This window comes from Rhineura floridana, chromosome 7, assembly GCF_030035675.1.
Source record: "Rhineura floridana isolate rRhiFlo1 chromosome 7, rRhiFlo1.hap2, whole genome shotgun sequence".
NCBI lineage: Eukaryota > Metazoa > Chordata > Lepidosauria > Squamata > Rhineuridae > Rhineura > Rhineura floridana.
In genome coordinates, this window is record NC_084486.1 from 77,066,575 (window position 1) to 77,088,295 (window position 21,721).

General features: G+C 41.5%; 1 protein-coding gene across 2 annotated transcripts in view; it reads right to left on the reverse strand.

Moving 5' to 3' along the window:
- SHOC2 (SHOC2 leucine rich repeat scaffold protein) overlaps positions 1-19,239 on the reverse strand; it is a 73,444-nt gene extending 54,205 nt beyond the window's left edge. The window contains exon 1 of one of the 2 annotated variants that reach the window (XM_061636021.1): positions 19,097-19,239. The gene's annotated coding sequence lies outside the window, so the exon portion shown is untranslated. Of the gene's footprint in view, positions 1-18,065; positions 18,238-19,096 lie in introns of those variants that run through there. The other variant, XM_061636022.1, reaches the window with a different exon arrangement.
- Between the last annotated feature and the right edge of the window lie 2,482 nt (positions 19,240-21,721).

Genomic DNA, 21,721 nt, shown 5'->3' on the forward strand with positions numbered 1-21,721 from the left:
TAAACTTTTCAGCTGCCTCATACCAATTCCTCTTAACTGCTTGCAAAACTTGATTCACAACTTTTTCCAGCATTCATGTAGCGACAGACCTTCCAGTACACAGCAGCACTCCTTCAATTTATGCACTACTATTAGGATTCTGACCTGCTTCCTCATCACCCACTGTGTCAAAGAACATCAACCTAGTTTATAAAGTGAGCTTCCTCTCTTACTTTAGTGAAGAATAACTGAGAGGTAAATGCGCATATAAGATGTTACACTAGTCAATCTTAGATGTTACCAGAGCCTGGATTACTACAACCAGACTCCATCCAGGAGTAGTTACAGCTGCTTCAACCATCTCAGCTCATGAAAGATGGTCTGCACCAGAGGCCACTAGAGTCTTTAGTGACAAAGCAGAATCTATTTGCATTGCAAGACAGCAAACCTGATCCTTTAGGGGGAGGGCAACTCTACCTAAAATAGGCTGATCCTCATCTCTCTGATCACATGCACCATCTAGACATACCAGCTCTGCCTCTTCAAAATTAAATTTAGGTTTATTAGCCTTTATCCAATTCATTACCGACTTCAACTAGTTCAACACCTCCCCGTCTCACTTGTGTTCAATGAAAATGAGAAACAGTTGGGTATCATCTGCATATTGGTAACACCTCTTAAATTCTGCAAATATGCCTAATTGTGAAGGATCAAAACACCAGAAGAGGACAACAAAAAGGGAAGAACAAGAGCACTATTCAAAAAGATTAGAAAAATTAAAGGGAAATTTAAACTAAGAGGGGGGATGTTGAATAATCTAGAGGGGAACACGATGACTGACCGAGATGAAATAAAAGGAAGATGGAAGCAATACACTGAAGAACTCTATAAAAGAGATGCAAGGATAACAGATTCATTCATGGAAGAACCGTATGATGAAGAACCAGACATTTTAGAAAGTGAGGTGAAAGCAGCTCTTAAAATACTTGGAAGAAACAAATAACAAGGAACAGATGGCAGACCAATAGAATTGCTACACAGAATCTGTCCAAATTTTGACAAGAAATATGGAAAACTAAACAGTAGCCCACAGACTGGAAGCGTTCAATATACATCCCAATTCCAAAGAAAGGGGATCCCAGGGAATGCAGTAATTATCAAACTATTGCCTTAATATCCCATGCAAGTAAAGTAATGCTTAAGATTCTACAACAAAGGCTCTTACAATATATGGAGCGAGAAATGCCAGACGTCCAAGCTGGAGTTAGAAAGGGAAGAGGCACCAGAGATCATATCGCAAATATACGTTGGATAATGGAACGGAGCAAGGAATTTCAGAAGAAAATCACCCTGTACTTTGTATATTACAGCAAAGCCTTTGATTGCGTAGATCATGAAAAACTATGGAATGCTTTAAAAGAAATGGGGGTGCCACAGCATCTGATTGTCCTGATGTGCAACCTATACTCTGCACAAGAGGCTACTGTAAGGACAGAATATGGAGAAACCGAATGATTCCCCATCGGAAAGGGTATGAGACAGGGGTGTATTTTATCACCCTATTTATTTATACACAGAACATATCATACGGAAAGCGGGATTGGACCAAGATGAAGGAGGTGTGAAAATTGGAGGGAGAAATATCAATAATTTAAGATATGCAGATGATACCATACTACTAGCAGAAACCAGTAAAGATTTGAAATTAATGCTGATGAAAGTTAAAGAGGAAAGCGCAAAAGCAGAACTACAGCTGAAAGTCAAAAAGATTAAAGTAATGACAACAGAAAATTTATGTAACTTTACAGTTGACAATGAGGACGTTGAACTTGTCAAGGATTATCAATACCTTGACACAGTCATTAACCAAAATGGAGACCATAGTCAAGAAATCAGAAGAAGGCTAGGAGTGGGGAGGGCAGCTGTGAGAGAACTAGAAAAGGTCCTCAAACGCAAAGATGTATCACTGAACACTAATGTCAGGATCATTCAGACCATGGTATTCCCGATCTCTAAGTATGGATGTGAAAGTTGGACAGTGAAAAAAGTGGGTAAGAGAAAAATCAACTCATTTGAAATGTGCTGTTGGAGGAGAGCTTCGCGGATACCGTGGACCATGAAAAAGACAAATAATTGGGTGTTAGAATAAATTAAGTCAGAACTATCATTAGAAGCTAAAATGATGAAACTGAGGTTATCATACTTCGGACACATAATAAGAAGACATGATTCACTAGGAAAGACAATAATGTTGGGAAAAACAGAAGGGAGTAGAAAAAGAGGAAGGCCAAAGAAGAGATGGATTGATTCCATAAAGGAAGCCACAGACCTGAACTTACAAGATCTGGACAGATCTTGGTTCAGGACAGATGCTCTTGGAGGTCACTGATTCATAGGGTCGCCATAAGTCGTAGTTGACTTGAAGGCACATAACAACAAACAAAACTCCAGAGCAATCCTTCAACTGTACAACTGGTCAGAGAGCAAATAGATTCAAAAGCAAATAGGTTTTTACACATGGATAAGTGCATGGGACAGAATGGGGTAGATGTTACCATGTGGATTAAATAAGGTAGCCTTTTTATTTTTATAACATATGGCCCCAGTAAAATTGTTAACCATGTTGGCCATCCATAGTAAGAAGCATCCACTCACATACAAAAATAGCTGAAAATATGCAATACTCAAATGCGAGTACCAGTTGAATCCGAAGTTAAAGGAAATTTATGGTTTAATAAACAGAAACATTGCTTCCAAGCCTCTGGAATGTTTATATACACCCCTCTAATCAGTACTAGGAAAATCTTATCTGTGGTATGGTGCACCACTTGACGTTACTATTCAAAAACATTTTAAGGCAGATGTGGGAAAGCGCTGGCCATGCTTGCTGTGACCACTCCGCAATCCTGTTTTAAGGAAACCTATAAAGATGATAAAACACATTCTAGAATGAAAATTCTATGGGGACAAGTTGGAAGAAATGTGTATTTTTTTAGCCTGGAGAAAGATATTATGGTCCAAAATTGAGGGTGACAGACTCTTAACAACTTCAGAATATTTAAAATGGTATCTGAAAATGAGCTAAACCTCTGTTCAGCATATTGCAGAAGAAGGGGAACACAGGTAAGGACCACCTCAAACCCTGTTCCAACTGTACTGTCTCCCCACCCCAAGATATCTAACACCAGAAACGGCTCGCCCAATAGGGAAGAGACACATCTCTAGTTTCCTGGCAGCAGTGTCCCTGCTGCTTATCAGGAGGGAGAGGGGAGATGTGAACTCTAATGTCACGACTCAAACTTTCCTAAAGTGCATTTTTAAAATCCCACTGAGATAACCGAGGAGGAAAAGAGATCATGAGTTCGTGATTACTGCATATCCACTTAGCTCAGTCTGTAGATGAAGAGGCATAAGTTGTAGTATCAGCAGGATGTAGTGTGGGTACAGGCCATGTGGTTTCTAGATTATAGGGTGTGGATGATTAGACTTTACAAGGGAGTATATTTCAGGAAAACCTGAGATATAGACTAAATCAGCAGTTCTTAAACTGATCCAAGTATATAGTCCACAAGACCATGAAAAGTAGAAAATACCTTTTTTTTCCCCCAAAGCAGAGATTAAAAAGTACTCCTTCAGCTGGAAGTCACGCAGAATTACCCAAGCAGTAAGACTAAAAATGCATAAACATTTACACAGCAGGTTCTGGTTCTAATACAGACCAGTTAATATTTTCCTCTCTTTGAATCAACGACCTTTAGTTCCTTTGCTGAGAGTGTAATGCTCAACTATACTTGTGCTAGATATTAAGCAAATCTGAAATTTAAAACAGGAAACAGTAAAAAAGAGAGTAAAAAACTTGCAACTTCACTTTTGTGTTGCTAACAGAAAAGAAAAAATGATAGCAAACAAATCTATGTTGCTAATGTAGATTGAAAATCTATGTTATCAAAGACTGTGCTCGTTTGCAAAGCAAGTTCTTAATTGCAGACAGCTAAGATACTACTAAATTCAATCTAGACTTAATCATGCTTAGAGTAGACCCACTGGAATTTGTGAACAATATCCTACGCTAGTCACTCAGAGCAGACACAATGAAATCAAAGGTCTTAACTAACTTGTTCAGTGGTCTACTCCAAGTAAGATTTAGCGGAATATCACCCAATGCAACTTAAGGCAGTCATAACTAACAAATCCCACTCTACACATGATTAAGGCTGCAATCCTATATATGTCTACTCAGACGTAAGCTCCATTTGAGTTCAGTGGGACTTACTTCCAGGTAGGTGTGTATTGGATTGCAGCCTAAGTCTGGAACCAGTCGCTTTGGTCCTTCCCAATTCTTTTTACTACCACACCACACTAAATCAAGGTTGGACCTAGCAGCATGTGGTCCAAAGTCATGGTTAAGCTGTCTCTTCACTAATCATGAGGTGTAGTCAAGGTTTTGCACAGCAGCAAAAAGGATAAGGGAAGAGCAAAGTGGCTGCAAGTTTCTTTCTGGGAGCCTGCATATTCATGCAGCCCTAGTAAGCCATAGTTTAGCTTACTAGGTCATAACAAACAAGCCATTGCATTTGGTACTTTTTCAGTAACTTTACATAGCCTTGTTAGGAAAGTAACTTTTTTATTTTTACAAAGACCTTTTTTTTAGACTGCTCTGTGTTTTGTTTGCATGTTAAACCACCTAATGCGACTCCCTTTCCCCACATCAGTTTGGTAATTCAATAATTCCAGTGTGGGGGTAGGGGATGAATTATTGCCAGACTCTACTTTTCTGTTATATGTGGCTAAACACATGATTTTTTAAAACCTATAGTTTTTTTTTTAAAAAAAAAGTATCACAGAACAGCATAAACACTGTTTCAGGCCAAGTACATGAATACAAATTAGGAAAATATCAAGTCACACAAGTGACTGAGACCAAAGTTCCCCTTTTCCTATTAAAAAAAAGATCATAATTGAAAGATGTGTCATCTGACATGACTGGCAAGACAGTTGTGCTGTCTGATTAGGGATCTAAATTTCTATCATATTCTAACGTTTATGCAGTGTTTTTCAGTTATAGCATTTTAAAATTAATTCATTAAGCTAGACTTACAGGCCAGGATCCACAGAACCATGAGTGGAATAAGAAAATATATCTATGCTGCTCCATAATTCATGCACAAAACAGCATAAAACATACTGTCATGTCAGAACATAGCAGGAGTGATGACCCTCCGGTCCATGGGCCAAATTAGGCCTAGAAGGAATCCTAATTTGGCCCACAAGACTGCTTCCCCCAAACCATGTCATGGCTACCTGTCCCTCCACCATCATCATCTGTGACATCAGGTAGGAGACAGGTAAAGGCCTTTCACTTTGAAGTACATTTTATAGTGGCTTCAATAGAAACTGCTTGGAAACACACTTCAAAGGCATTGTTGTCACCTGACATTATGACATCAGATGACTAACATATGGGTGGTGCTGCCCACCTGTCAAACTTGGCCCTCAGGACTTGCACAGATAAGGATCTTGGACTGCCATGCATTACAGGAAAACACAGGATCCAAACCCATATGGGTTTTCGCTCCTTCTGTGAGCAAACACCTAGAATCCAAGCTATGATATAAATAAGGAATATATAAGCTGTGGTATATAAACTCCATTAAAGGATCCTCAAAATAGCGTGCACAAAGTCTCGAGAAGCGGCTTGCCTAAACAGAAGAACTAGATTTGGATGACTTTATCTGATGCAATGTTCTTCTATTAAGTCAGAAACAGACCTCCTATGAACAGAAGAGACTTTCGACTAGTGAAATGGCACTCTTGGATCCAAGCCATAGTCTTGTAATATAAATTTAAGTTATAGTTGCTTCTATTGTAAAAACTAGACCATATGGAACAATCACTTTTCACACAAGAAATGTTCGATTAAGACATGGATTATTTTGGAAAACTAAAATCGTTATTTATTAATTTATGAAATGCCTTTTACATTTGTCTCTGTGATTTACAAACATACCATTAAAAATGCTAAAAATAGTTCTAAAAACAATACAAAAATAATTAAAGATAGGTATTCATTTTGCATTGTTTTAAACCTAAGGCAGAGAACTTTTCAGCAAGCCAGCAAAGAATTTGCACTCTGCTATTTATTATCTATTACTTGTCAATAGGATTACATATCATATAGATCCAACCAACTATCAGCACCATCAGATCAGCATGTGGACTCAGTGGTGGGCTGGAAAGGGACCAAAAAACTGAGACTGAATCTTTGTTAGACAGAGGTAGGTGGTTCCTAGATTGAGGAATTAGGCAGTTTACCTACTTTGGACGGGGTTACACTCCCTCTAAAGGTAAAATTAGGCAGTTTACCTTTACTTTGGATGGGGGTACACTCCCTCTGAAGGACAGATATGTAGAGCAGGGGTGGCTATACCGCAGGCCACATCCAGCCTGCCAGCCCCTAGAGTTTCGATCTGATCATGAAATAAAGCACTCTGTCTGCTCCTTAGAGAGTGATATCTAAAGAACACAAGAACACCCTGGTGGATCCATCTAGTCCAGCATCTTCTCACAGTAGCCAACCAGGTGCCTAAAGAGCAGGCAGAGTGCTTTATCTCCTGACCAAAAGATAAAATCCATCTGTCTGCTCCTTTAGAGATCTTCTCTAAAGATCCAAGGGTTTTTTTAATTTTCTTATCTTAGCACTAAGCACCACAGTGCTAAGATCAAAGAGAAAGTCATCTGCCTGTTGTTTTATGAGTAAAAGGCAGCATTTCCACCTACCCCACCAAAGTACCAAAGTGAGGAGGGCTGGAAACGCTGTGTGTGTGTGCACATGTGTGTATATACGTATGGGAGGAGTTAGTGAGAAATGGGGGGCATTGTTGTGCGATTGCACGTCTGCCGAGTCTGTATCTGTGTGTGGTGTGTGTACATATATGCATACACACACACACACACACACACACACACACACTGTGCATTGGCCACTGGCATATAGCCTTTGGAGGGGTGGCCAAATGTCAATGTGGCCATCAGGGCAAAAAAGGTTAGCTGTCTCTGTCTTAGATGCATCATTGTCGCTGAAAGCTCAAATGGCTACAATGACAAGGAGTTCTTTTTAACAGATTTGGCTGATGTATCATCAATGGCTATTCCTGGACAGCAAAAGCTTGGTTGCAGTGACCCAAGCCTCATATCTAAATTGCTGTAATGTACTCCACATAAGGCTACCCTTATGTGTAGTCTGAAAGCTGTAGCCAATGCAGAATTAAAGAACTGCACTGACTGCCAGTTTGCTACCGGGCCAGGTTCAAGATTTTGGTATTAACCTACAAGGTCCTAAACAACTTGGGACTGGGACATCTGAGACAACACCTTCTACCAAACTGACCTGTCCAGCTACAGCAGTCATCATCAGAGATCCTCCTGATGTCACAACCTGCAGATGTCTATCGGCCAGCAACCAGAAAGAGGGCCTTTTCTGTGATAGTGCCTGCACTCTGCAATAGCTTCCCCCCATATATACATTGACTCTGTTGCAGTTGCGGCACATGTTGATAACTTTCTTCTTTGCCTTGACATCTGATGCTTCATGATGCCAGCCGCCCTCATTCCAAGTCTAGCTACTGATTCTGTTGTATTGCTCTGTTTTTAATGCACTGTACATTTGTATTCTGTTTTAATTATTATACACCAACTGGATGAGTTTTACATGACAGTTAGCCGATAAATATTTTTAAATAAATAAATGCTGGAGCTGTATTGCTAGACCAGCCTTTCCCAACCGGTGTGCCTCCAGATGTTGTTGGACCACAATTCCCATCTTTCCTGACCATTGGCAATGCTGGGTGAGGCTGATGGGAGTTGTGGTCCAACAACATCTGGAGGCACACTGGTTGGGAAAGGCTGTGCTAGACAGAACACCACAGACAGAATATGTAGCAATGAAAGATTTGCCATGAAGCTGGGACAACTTTGGGGGAAGAGACATTCAGTCTGCTGCCCAGGGCTCCTGCTGGGAGGAAGGGAGGAATATAAATCAAATAATAAATCAAATAATATAACGTGCCTCAGACAGCACTCAATTTACAAACAGGAGTCTCCAATTTTTGCCAGAACCATTATACTAACATAACATGCATCTTCTAAGAGTATACCATCTAAGGAGATTCTATATATCAAGAATTCAAGCTTTCATTTAAATGTATGAATACTTCCTAAAAGTACAAGTCAAACTTTTTATATTATTACAAGCAGGGCCTTGCAGTAAAATGTTGCAGTGTGTCCTGAGCAGAACTGTAGCCAATCCAGTCCATTTTCCCTCCTCCAGTTTTCCTCCCCCCACCCCCAAACTGTCAAGTTAGCATTCTGTGCCCACTGAGCATGTTCACAGTTCTGGTTGGGTGGGTCTTCGTTGGGGAGGAGAGGGTAGACACAACTGTGTCCAACCCCAGCTACATTGAAATCTTGGATTTCTCCACTGATTAACATTAATTAATTAACAACTCTCACTTCTGTCCCTGGGAATACTTAAAACAGCTTCATAGTGTGAATCACAGTATGATCTATCACAGGGGTGGAGAACCTCCAGCCTTTGGGCCATTCATGGGTGGTTCTTCTGACCGGATGGTGGATGTCCAACCTGTCCTGGATGGGGTTGCACTCCCCCTGAAGGAGCAGATTCATAGCTTGGGGTTCTCCTAGAATCATCTCTGTCACTTGAGGCTCAGGTGGCCCAACTACGTCCCTATCTGGACAGGGATAACCTGGCTTCAGTTGTCCACACTCTGGTAACCTCCAAATTAGATTACTGCAGTGCACTCTATGTGGGGCTGCCTTTGAAGACGGTTCAGAAACTGCAGCTTGTGCAAAATGCAGCAGCCAGATTGGTAACAGGGACCAGACGGTCCGAACATATAAAACCGATTCTGGCCCGCTTGCACTGGCTGCCTGTATGTTTCTGAGGTCAATTCAAGGTGCTGGTTTTGACCTATAAAGCCTTACACGGCTTGGGACCACAACACCTGATGGAATGCCTCTCCCGATACGAACCCACCATACACTACGTTCAAGATCAAAGGCCCTCCTCCGGGTGCCTACTCCAAGGGAAGCTCGGAGAATGGCAACAAGGGAGAGGGCCTTCTCAGTGGTGGCCCCCAAATTATGGAATGATGTCCATGACGAGGTGCGCCTGTGTCGGAAGGCAGAGCTGGGGTCCCAATCCCAGGGAGCTGGATCCCGGAGAGTTGGGAGAAGAGTATTCGGATGGATGGCAGAGGGAAGGGGGAGGAACTTCCCCCCTTTGGAGCGAAGACGAAACAGAGGAACTGCCAGTGATAAGGTCGCTTAGCAACGGGGAGCCTGAGCCCTCCCTGGACATTCTCACGCCTCCCCCTCTTTCAGGCTCAGAGCAAGAGGGGAAAGAGGGAGGGCTGCTCACAGCAGAAAAGCGGGGAGGCAGTTTACCATCAGCCCCTCCCCTATCCCCCATCCTGGAATCGGAAACTTCAGAAGAGGAGGGGGTGATGCTTCCCCCCTCACCGCGCACACGCAGACAGCTGAAAAGACAGGAGAGAAGGGGGGAAGGCGGGCAGTACCTGAGGGGCAGTTAAGGAGGAGCGAAAGATTGCGCGCCCGTTTGGCCCCTTCTTAAAGAACAGGCGGGAAGAAGTCCCTTGCTCTGTCAACTTTCTCCCAATGCCGCAGGACCTGTATCCCTGTATTGCTTCATGAGAAAACGCAGTCTTTGTTTGGACATTACCCTAATAAAACACGAATTAACTACAACCGCTGGTCTGGTTCCTGAGTCACATCCTGGGCCTGACAGCCTGGCACCAACACTGTTATCCTTTCGGTGCAGGTCAAGACTTTCCTCTTCTCCCAGGCATTTTAGCATGTGTTTTATATTGTTTTAAATTTTTAAATTGTTTTTTAAAATATGTATTTTAAATTGTATTTGTTTTTAGTTACTGTAAACCGCACAGAGAGCTTCGGCTATGGGGTGGTATACAAGTATAATAAATAAATAAATAAATTTGGCCCACGGGGCCATTTCGGCAAACCATACCCACCAGCTGACATCAATAGTGAGGGTAGGCATTTGAAGGCATGCTTCCATCCATCTATCAGCTGATAAGCAGATTGGAGCGCACCTTCAATCCCCTCCAAACTTCTCCTTCAGACAGCAGACATATGAAGGAGAAGCACAGAGGAAGGGGTGTTTTAAAGCACACTGATGAGCAGATTGGACCATGGCTTCAACCATCTCCACATCTGAGTCCCACAATTTGCTTTGAAGTCCTGATGACATCAGGTGATTGACAGGTGGACTGCTCTGCCCATCTGTCAACTTTGGCCCACCAGGGGTAGGGGAGATGAAGATCTGGCCCTCCAGCCAGAAAAGGTTCCCCACCCCAACCTATCATGACAATGAAATGGTTCTCCCTTCCCTTTTTATATCTATGTGTCTCTTTCCTCAGGGCTTTCTTTTCCAATCACTCTATTCCCCTTCCACCCAGTTTTCTGTTTTCTCCATCTATGTTATCCCCCAAGTCCTCAATGGCCATTCTTTTAATCCCCTTTAGGATTTTCTCCTGAAGTGTTTGAAGTCTGTAAACCTCAGGATTATCCCGAGTCTGCTGATACTTCACTCTTGTGCATGGATGGTGCCATTTTGTCTACATTTGCAAACTTGAATTGGAAATAAAGGGAATGCTGATAACCTATGTCTAAATATGAATAATGTTTTTTAAGAAATAGCTCTCAAAAACTGATCTTGGCTATCTCTCATCACCAAGTCAGGATGATTTTCATTGCATAAATGGTATTTTAAATCCTTTCAATGTATCTTCAAGTGCTCTCAGTCTCTCAAAGTTATTTTTGATTGCTCAGCAAGCATTCATTGCAAAGGGCATGGCACCACAGACATATTTAAAACAGCAAGCTGGTATGAGTCCAACTAACATTAATGTTGCATTCTTTAGGAGAGTTAGTTCAATGATGGGTCCAACTTTAAAGAGTCATGTAAACAGAAGAAGAAACTTCATGACATATCATCAATGACAAATTCTTTGCTTACAAAAGCACCAATTTCTTCCATAGCCAAACTATGTGCCCTTTATAACTTTAATCTAAATTTCTGAAAGAAAATTAGAACAGACATCTAATTTTTCACACAATCAGATTTTCCAGTAAACCATAACCAGTTTCAGATACAGTAAAATGCTGAAGCTAGTGACAAACACTTACTTCTGGGTATCAAAATAATTTTGAAATCACTTTGAGCTTTGCCTAGTCCCAGTGTTCCCAGCTACGTCACCTTGCATTTATAGCTGTGTATTACATGCTTCCAGCTCCTGCACATACATTAGGGGCTGATGGTGAAAACTTATTACTGACTACCAGCACACCTAGTAACTTTACTACCAAAAAAGGGAAAAAAGTACCTAGTTTAATCCCTCAAGATAGTACTGATCACCCCATTTAAAGACAAATGTATTTGGAAGGAACTGTGCTAACAGAGGAAGAGTGAAGGGAATATTGTTTTACACCAAGAACGTCACCTCAATAGGAATATGATTTACCACTGATCAGTAAAATCTAAAACATAAGACATTTTCCAAGCATAATTTACAGATTCTGCATCTTTTCAGTAATGCCTTCCTACCGCTACCACCAGTTATTTAAGTAATTATGGATCTTTTCCAGTCAGTTTGAGCCCTCTTAAGCCCCACCTGGTCAAGAAGTATGAAACCAAGTATTACATACTTTGGGGTTTTTAAAAAACAAAATTAAGTGGAGGGGATTGGTGAAAGCTACTCATTACTAATAGACATTGTTGATAATGTTATTACCAAACAAAGGGAATCTTGTTTAATCCTTCCAGAGGCCATCCTTCCAGCCAATAAATTAGGAAGAATCTGGAATATGTGTAAGTGAAAGTGTACTTCATAATTATCAGCAAAACCAGGCCTTTCCTATTAGAAGTAACATCCCATATAATACTCTTTTAATAAAACATACTACCAGCTCTGAGCAAATCTCCATGAACAGAGAATATATTTTAGTGTCAACAACTAGACAGCAAGTATGAACTCAGCTGTGCAGCAAGCAATATTTCATAAGTCATGATAGCACAAATGCAGAAAGTATTTCAAAATGTACTTGCATCATGTAAAAGGCATTGTTCCTTTGCAACAGGGGTGGGGAAGGGTTTTTTCTGCCAAGAGCTGCATTACCTCAGCGTAGCCAGGGGCAGCATGCCAGGGTTTGGGGGGGGGGAGCCAGCTGTGGGTGAGGCCAGAGTAGGCAGGGCATCCCTATGTCTTTCTGCCACTCTTTTTTCCCTCTTCCTGCCATCTACATGAAATTAGACAAAGGGTTACAGAATACTTGCAATTGTTTTAGAATGTGTGCTCTACCATAGTAAGAACTGGAGTTGACAAATCATAATCACCCTAACTACCAGGATAAATTTGCTGACCCTGGCATAATTTAATGAAAATTGTTAATATTACTCTGATAGTTTGTTTTATAATTTCACTTAGCTACCTCAAACCATACAAGCTACACACGCAATGTGCAAGCTACACACAGATCATTTCATAGAATTGAATAGTAGCATTGAAAGGGGCCTATAAGGTCTTCAAGTCCAACCCCCTGCTCAATACAGGAATCCAAACTAAAGCATACCCGACAGGTGGCTCTCCAGCTGCCTCTTGAAGGCCTCCAGTCTTGGAGAGCCCACCACCTCCCTAGGTAATTGGTTCCATTGTCATACTGCTCTAACAGGAACGTTTTCAGCTGAAATCTTGCTTCCTGTAACTTGTCCATTATTCCGTGCCTTGCACTCTGGGACGATCAAGAAAAGACCCTGGCCCTCCTCTGTGCAACAACCTTTCAAGTACTTAAAGAGTGCCATCATATCTCTCCTCAGTCTTCTCTTCTCAAGGCTAAACATGCCCAGTTCTTCAGTATCCAGTCCCCCGATCATCCTTTTTGCCTTCCTCTAAACCTGTTCCAGTTTGTCTGCATCCTTGTTAAAGTGTGGTGTTATTTTACTACTTAATACAAACATGCTGGGAAGCTGCAACTGGCTATCTGCATGCTCCTCAAAATGGACATAGACAATTACATGACTGTGGACAGTCTACTACACGTTTGATATTTCTTACACTGAAGTGCTTTCTGCCAGATTTGTCATGCCCCTTCAGAGTTAAGGATGATTTGATGAAGAAACCATGGCCCCAATATAAAGACCATGATAAAGGTAAGAGCAATTATGTTAGGCACTGCCTGGAAAACTAATGTGTTCATTAACATAAGTAAAAAAGTTCCCTCTCCTACAATTTGGGCCCCTCTTCCCCTCATGAGAGGAAGTGTAATATCTACTTGGTCATAAGCCCCACTGATTTTGACAGGAACTACTCCCAGGTACGTGTGTATAGCAAGAGTGAGCAATCAGTGGCCTTCACCCTTTCATGCAGATGGCAAAGAGGAGGAACAGGGGGTGGCAGAGAGAGAAAAGGGGTGCCTCCATCCTTCCTTGGCTCAGATGCTACTGGTATGCAGCCCCAATAGAAAAAAAGGTTGTCCATCTTATAGAGTCTTAAAAATTTCTTTGTTACTAAAGCACCAAGTTTTTTTTTCTTACCCTGAAAAAAATCAGCTTCCAAGAACAGCATTCCACTCCCATCCCAGTCCAATCTCCTGTTGAGAAGCTTCAGTTTGGAGCAGCATTACTCTTTCCTACAAGTACCAACAACTAGACTCTGGGCTCAAAATTCCAGCAAACTGTTGCATGCCACCCCAAAAAACAAAAAAGAGCTACCAAGCACATTTTATGAAATTTAAACATTGTAAGATGCTCTACAATCAGCAGTTTTTCACCTGGTGGCAATGCAGAAGCATGCCTTCTCAGTGACAGCACCCATTCTCCAGAAAGCCCCCCTCAGCTAATCCATGAGGTGAGGACAACAATGACCTTCAAAGAACTCTTAGAAATTTATATTTAACTCAAGCTTTCCTGGACTTTTTGTTTTGTACACTGCTCAGTTTTATTTGTGATATATATAGTCTTTTTATCTTTTTTGACATTTTATTAAATGTTCTTAAACTTTATGTAAATCACTTAGAGATTTTCTATTCTATTAAGCAATATTTTTATAAAGTAAGTTTCATTAAAAAAATTAAAATTAGCACATAGGGGATCTGACAGAGGGAATAAAGCAGTCATTCAGGTAAATTAATTCATACCGCTATATTTAGAATAATACAAGATCTCTTTCATTCAGGATGATTTTTCTACAGTTGAAAAGAATGGATAGGATACATAGAATTAAAAAAGCAAGTTAATCTATAGCAGGCATGTGAAACCTCCAGTCCACAGGTCAAATTAGGCATGGCAGGGGTCATTATCTGGCCATCAAAGGCTATTTTCCCAAAGCCACACCCATTTGATGTCATATGACATCAGATGTGGGTGAGATAAAGATCTTTAAAATGCAGTCCCAAATGTTCCTGGGCAAACACAGTTTGCATTCAGTGCCTTTCAAATTTGGTGCCAAATGCAAGACCTGCTAGAATCAGATGCACTCAAGAACACCAGATCAGGAGCTCCGAGTGCAGATGATTCCTGCCTAATGTGGGGTTTGCAATCTGTGCTGCTGGAAAATATTTCTGCTTCAAGCTATATTTAGTACTTTAGGCATGTCTAATGGAAAGTGGGCTCTAGGCAGTGCAGGTTAATGAAAAAATGTTATCACCTCAGACATTTATCATATCACGAAAATGGTCGTTGAAAACAGAAAACATAACTCTCCGTCACAGAAATTCTAACACAAAGACAAGTGGTTGGGTTTGCCATTTATTCCTCCACAGGAACATAGGAAGCAGCCTTCTACTGAACAAGAGCCACTGGTCCATCTAGCTCAGCACTGTCTACACTGACTAGCAGTGGCTCTTCAGGGTTTCAGGCAGAGAGTCTCTCCCAGCCCTACTGGGAGATGCTGGGAACTGAACATGGGACCTTTTGCATGCAAAGCAGGTGCTCTACCACTGAGCTATGACTCTTCCCACGTCATCCTTCTCCAACTTGATGCCCTCCAGATGGTTTGCACTACAACTACCATCAGCCCCAATCAACATGGCTATATTGGCTGGGGCTGATTGAAGTTGTGGTCCAAAACATCTGGAGGAAGCAGGGTGGCAAAGGTTGCTCCATATATCCTTCACATACACCCAAGGTGTGGGTATTTAAGGAATCTTCTCTCTTTGTTTTTTATTGTACAGTCAACTGCTCTAAGCATTCAGAGTATTACGGAAAACAAACTAGTACGAGAGAGAGAGAGAGAGAGAGACCCCAACTGCAAGTATAGGATGTGCTCCTACACATAAACAATAGGGGGGGAAAGATGATCAAATACAAAAACACTATTAAACAATGCAAACCAAAATCATATTGCATAAAAGCAAGATACAGCTATGTCTGCTTTTGTTTATTTTGAAAGACATTTCACCAACATTATAGAATTCAGAAATAGAAATCAGAGTTTTTACTATTTGTAATCTTCCTCTTATTGGCTATAACCATTACAACAGCTCTTTGGACAACTCGCTGCTAGCAAGTTTATATACAGTAGGAAATCAGCATATTGGTTCTAAAACCATAGCATGGCATCTAATGTCAAAATAAAAACTGCAAAAAGGCATTTTACAGAGATGAAGAACTGAGCAAGTCCTTGTACAAGCTTGACTGGTCCTACCCCAATCAATAGAGAAGAAAGTAGCAGCAGCAAGTTCTGATGGAGGAGGAGAAACTAATTAACAGTTGAGTGAGCCCTCAGAGATATAGTGGGGGGAAATGAAAATCTCAACTTGCCATCCCTTTTCATCTATATGAAAAGAATTATCGGATCAACATTAGCACAAGCAAGTTGGGCAAAACCAGCAAATGATAAATGAGCTGCCTGAACTAACTTTGATCTACTTCAAAGTTTAAACATAATATGTTTACAGTAATCCAAAATTATTTCAAGTTCTTCTTGCAAGATTTTCCTATTGTGACACTGTTTTCCAACAGCCCTTACTAATTCTGATCCAATCTAGAATGTTTATCCATATCAGTCCTTGGGCATATTTCTTAAAACTGAAACACGATACAACGTATATGAATTTTTGGCTGCTGGTCCTATCTCTGTTTGTTATTGTTTTGTAGAATTGTAACATGCTGTAAGCTGCCCTAAGTGGTATTTTTTATACTAGAAGGGCAGGATATTAATGGTTTTTTAAAAAATAAATACCATCACACATATTAAAGTTATTCCGTCACAGAATTAATAACTGTCAAAATCTAACTTTTGCCATGGATGATCTCTGGAGAATCATGGATGAGAATCATGAAATGAAACTGCAGGAAGTACACACACAAAACACACATAAATTAGTATACCGCAAGATGTGTCAAAATTATACACGTGTGATGAAAATTTGACCATCTTATTAGTATGCTGAAACTGTCAAAGTAATATATGAGAATGCCTGCTCCCCTCTCATTTGCAAACCAAGTAAAAACTAACTAGCAGCAGCTCTACACACAGTGAGAGCACTGTTTACAAACCTTACTTCTAGTTCTACCATTATCCATAGCAGATAAGGAAATCACTTTCTACATCTATAAACTACTAGGAGCCTGCAGACGTACCTGTAACTCTGACCATGCTTCTGTATTTTTAATATACTGCAAACAGAGTTCCAAGTACAGAGTAGTTTTTTCCCCCTGAAATGCTGCTGCTTTCCTAAATCATATGTAAATGACCATGGGCTGTTCATTTCACTTGCCACATCTACAGAAACCAAGTAGTTCAAAAAAGCAATTTATATATGATGTTTATCTCAAACTAAAATGAATCCAGCTGTCATTAGATAATCTAGTCTGTTACTTGCTAAGAGCTTGCTAGCTCAGGATAAATCACTGAGAAAATCTAAATATTTAAACCAATGTCAGCGGTAATGGATTCTGAAAATTCAGCTTATCTACAATATGACACTCAACAGAATAAAAGGTCTTGATAAGAACTGGGTGAAACTCCAGAGGTCAAGAAAGTATTTACGCTTAAATTAAGAAAGCATATATTGGGTAACTTTTAATATGACCAACGTGCCTTACAGAGCTATCCTATAACATCTACTCAAAAGTAAGTCCACTAGCTTCAATGCAACTTACCCCTAGGTGAGGACTGCAGCCCTTATCTTAAATTTAAAAAGGGGGGGGGAGGAAAAATACAAGCGGCAATCTTTTTTAAAAAATAAAACTTGTTGAAAATGACTAAGAATCTGCATCAATTGTGGAAAATGCTCTTTTAGATTATATTTCAGCAATTGTATGGTTCCAAAAGACAGGCTACAATATACAATTAAAACACAGCCATAATTACTACTTGTCTGTGAAAGTATATTTGTTCATACACATACGCAGTTAGTAAAAATGACTGATTTTACCCACCATCTCAAAATATCTTTTAAAATTTGCATTAAAATATTGAGTCAGTTCTCCTTTAAAAAGAATATTTTAAAATCTTTATAAAGGGTGCCAAGTAAAATAAAATATACAATGCTGAAATATCATGCTGTATGAAACATATATATAAAATTCAAAATAATAAATGAAAACAGATTTCAAACTGCTTTGGTGTTTATCAAATGTAATCACTACTATCAAATCTTTTAAATTTTGATAGCTAGCTGATTAAAAACCATAAGATCTTTTACAGCACCAACAGAATTGAAATATAACTACAATAACATAACAAAAGAATTACACATCCTTTTGAAAAAAAGGAGGGCTTTTCAGACCCAACATCCCATGTTAAAAATGGAATTATAGGCACAAAAATTAGTCGTGACAACCATCATTCAAATCCCCTGAAATAACTTTTTCTTGATCCTCATGTTTAATGAAAGACAAGCTGGAATTCTCAATTTCTGAAACTGGCATCACTCCCATGCAGTATATATACCTTTTCTGAAACCAGACATTTTATCTCATTGCAGATAATCCAAATCTCACCCATCTTAGGAGGCAAGCTATATACCTGCTGGAAAAGGGCTCAGCTGCTTTGTGTTTGAGGCTTCCTGCTTCTTCTCGCTACCATCTCTTATGCTGTTGCTGCTGTTTCTCCTTCTGTCTTGTGGCCTCTTAGGCCCAACCCCTGCCTCCTGTCAGCAACAGCAGCCCCAGACAAGCCTGGATCACAGGCTTCCCCACCTACAGCCTTGCAGCCGCCAGTAAAGCCAAGCAACATCGCACAAGCGCACAGGCTCGTCTTTTCTCCGCCGCCACCTCCCCACTCCTTTTCCCTGCATACTCCACCCACTGGCCGAGGTCGAGCCTATGGGTTTCCCCTTGCAGCCTCGGCTTTCTCCCTGGGGCACAGCCGCCCCACCATCGCCCACGGGCTTGGGCCCCCTCACTCCACTAGGGCTCCGTTGCACAGGTGCAGATCCTGCTCCAGAAGCAAGCAGGAGGGCCTTTCACTTGCCACGGCCCTCCGCGCTCCTCCCCTGGCCACCCATCGCCCCCTCTCTCCACGCACGCCTTCCCTTCGGAGTCTCCCCTTGAGCTGCCCTTACCCCCGTGCAGTCCACCCCACTACCACTCTTTTTCCCTTGGAGGGGGGGTCGTGTCCGACAGCCAGCCCCCCATTCTCCAGTCCCATTTTCTCCCTCCCCTCCAGGCCCACCTTTGCAGACGTCGCAGGACCCAATAACGGCTCGTCCCCGAGCCTTCTTCGCCGGCACTGCCCGCTCTATGTCTCCCTACCCTATCCCAGCTGCCAACACACACACACGGCCCCAGCCTTGCCTGCCTCCCACATTCCTCGCCTCCCGCCCAACCTCCCCCCCAAGGTTCTGCTGACCCCCACTCGCCTCCCTCCATGACCAAGCTCCGAATCCCCTCTTGAGCCGCCTGCCCCCAAGTCCTCCTGCCTTCCTCCTTCCAGCTGCCTTATCCCCCAGAAGATATTCTCCACCACTTCCCTCCCTCCACATTCCAACTGTAGCCCGATATCTGCCCCCTTCGACGCACGCCCATGTTCTCGGGCCTCTTCCGAGCCCTCCTTACCGCAAAGGTTCCGCCATCCCTTTCAGCCGCTATCACCGTCCGCCTCGCCTGTCTGCCGCCGTCACCGCGCACCAAGCGGCCCGTCACGGGACTCCCCGCCCACAGACCTCCACGGTAACCATAGAGAGAGAAAAGCGGCAGGTGGAGCGGCGCGCCGGCTTCAGCGCCCGGGCGCCGCCATATTAACCAGGGGCGGAAAAGTCTTTGTTGCTATTGGCAACGGACGGGCACGACTGAAGACCTGATGGCAGACAAACACGCGGAGGGTGGAGATGCTTTTGTGTATATAAAAAACATTTTCATTAGAGGCATAGGACTCAGTGCAACAAATGAAGTTATTATTTCGGGTAAGTATAAGCTGAAGAGGCACAATGAAAGTAAAACAGGGCCATCGCCTCCCCTCATATGCATAGAAAAGGCATCAGAAAAGGGTGCAAACGTCGCTGCTGCCATTCGCAAGATCATATGCCCCCCCCCTCCGGTTCATGGGAGACCCTGGACAAAGAATACAAAGAATGCGCATATATTCAAGAGCACACAAATTAGATCAAGCAGTCTGACTGGGAATTTGTTTATTTAGAAGCCCGGCCCGACCCAAAAGACGGGTGTAGGATAATGTCGAAAATAATTACAAAATAAAACTCTGAAGTGGATTGAATTCCAGTCAGATTTCGCCTGCCTGTACCCATTTTAACGGGTCATTAATGTATGGGATTCATTGCCACAACATTTAGTAGCCACATTCACTGGTGACTTTTTAATAGGTTTAGACACAGGGTGTTTCATACATGATACGAAAATACCTTGGAACCTCCCTGGTGCTAGTTCCGTGCATCAATGGGTTTTCTTAATTCAGGATAAAAAGCAGAGAAGAACCATGTTTAAATCAAATCCAATTATGCAGGGCTGGCCCTTTATGAATTCCACAAGCCACACTCCCGACCTCCCCCTAATTTTAGACAAATATGTCCTCCCTGGAGCCCTCTCAAACAGTAGGGGAAATGCAAAAGTTAAGGGAAGGAGTCATGCCCGTTCTGCCTGCCTGTAATCCAAGCATTGAAAGTATATTGCCAGGGAATGTGAGGAAAACAAAAAAAGTATTTTTACAGAGTGCTACAGAATGTTAGAGGAGAGCTTTGCAGATACCATGGACAGCAAAAAAGACAAATAATTGGGTGTTAGGGTTGCCATATTCCAGTTCCACAAATCTGGGTATGCTAATTTGTATATTATTTGCATATTATACAAATTATTTGCATATTAATATTTGGATTGTCCAGTTGTTTTGTTTTTGTGCCTAGGAATTACCACCAAAACTGGGGAAAGATGTGAGAAATCTTTTGTTAAAAAGCAACATTTTCATCTTTAAATGCCTAGACTCTAGTTTCCAACACTATGGGATATTTATTGATTGATTAAGAGGATTTATATCCTGCCCTTCTGCTGTTAAAAACAGAGCTCAGCACAGCTTACAAATATAATAAAAACAATAAAAATACACAATCAATATAAAAACATAATAAAAACACAAAATAGCAACAAACATAAAGTAAGTCAGGGCAGCAGTACGGCTAACCATTACATATACGATATATTTCAGAGATGTGGTGGGTGGAGAAAAACAAGAAGCCAAAATGTTAGGAAAAGGAGTCTTTCACACCACATGCTCAGTTCTAAATACTGTTGCAGCAAGTTTTACAAGTTCCTCCAGTATTCCACTGGTGCAGGCACTCAGACATTCAAAGTTTCTGTATGTTTCTTAGGTTTTATAAAAGCAGAGCTTTGCTTAACTCAAAATTTCTTCTCCCTTTGATCAACCACATCTATACAGGTTCCACCTCCCTACTCAAGATGAAACTGGGCCTGGAATTGTGCAACAACCCCACACATACCTTGCTAATTAGATTACCAATGTCAGGATGTCTGTCTTATCGACTACTCTCCTGCTCCCCCCCCCCCACTTTCTCATGAAAGATCCAGTCCTGGGCTCAGAAAGAAAATAAATATCTGGTCCTCTTCAAAGTACTCATAAGCCTCTTGTTTTAATTAAAATAATTATAAATTTTTGCTCTTATCACTAATGGGAGTTAATTATCTTGCATATGCTGCTGTTGCTTCTATGGCTGTAATGGAGCCATGGCTGTAATGGAGGTTAAAGATAAGTGAAATGCAAATAGGAAAACAACAACACAAAAGGCAGTAACACTTTCCTAAATGTAATACCATACCAACCACAACAAAATTCCTATGAGTAAGGCAGAAAACTCAGCATCCCACAACCAGTCAGGATTCATAACCAAAAACCCAAACTAAAAAAATCCTAGCACCCAGTCAGCCAAGGTCACAGAAATCCCCATGCAGCACAACCTGACCTGGGGACTGCAGTTAATGCAGAATGCTGCAGCACAATTGCTGACATGAGTGAGATCCTATCAGTACATAATGCCTCTGCTCTGAAATCTGCATTGGTTGCTGATTTGCTACCAAGCCAAGTTCAAGCTGTGCTTTCCATTTTATGTGTGCCATATAGTACTTGTTCTGCTCTTGTAACAAATCAGTCCTGTAAAGTGGCAGCACCTACGCTTTGGAACTCCTTGCCTATTGACATTAGGCAGATGCCTCTTT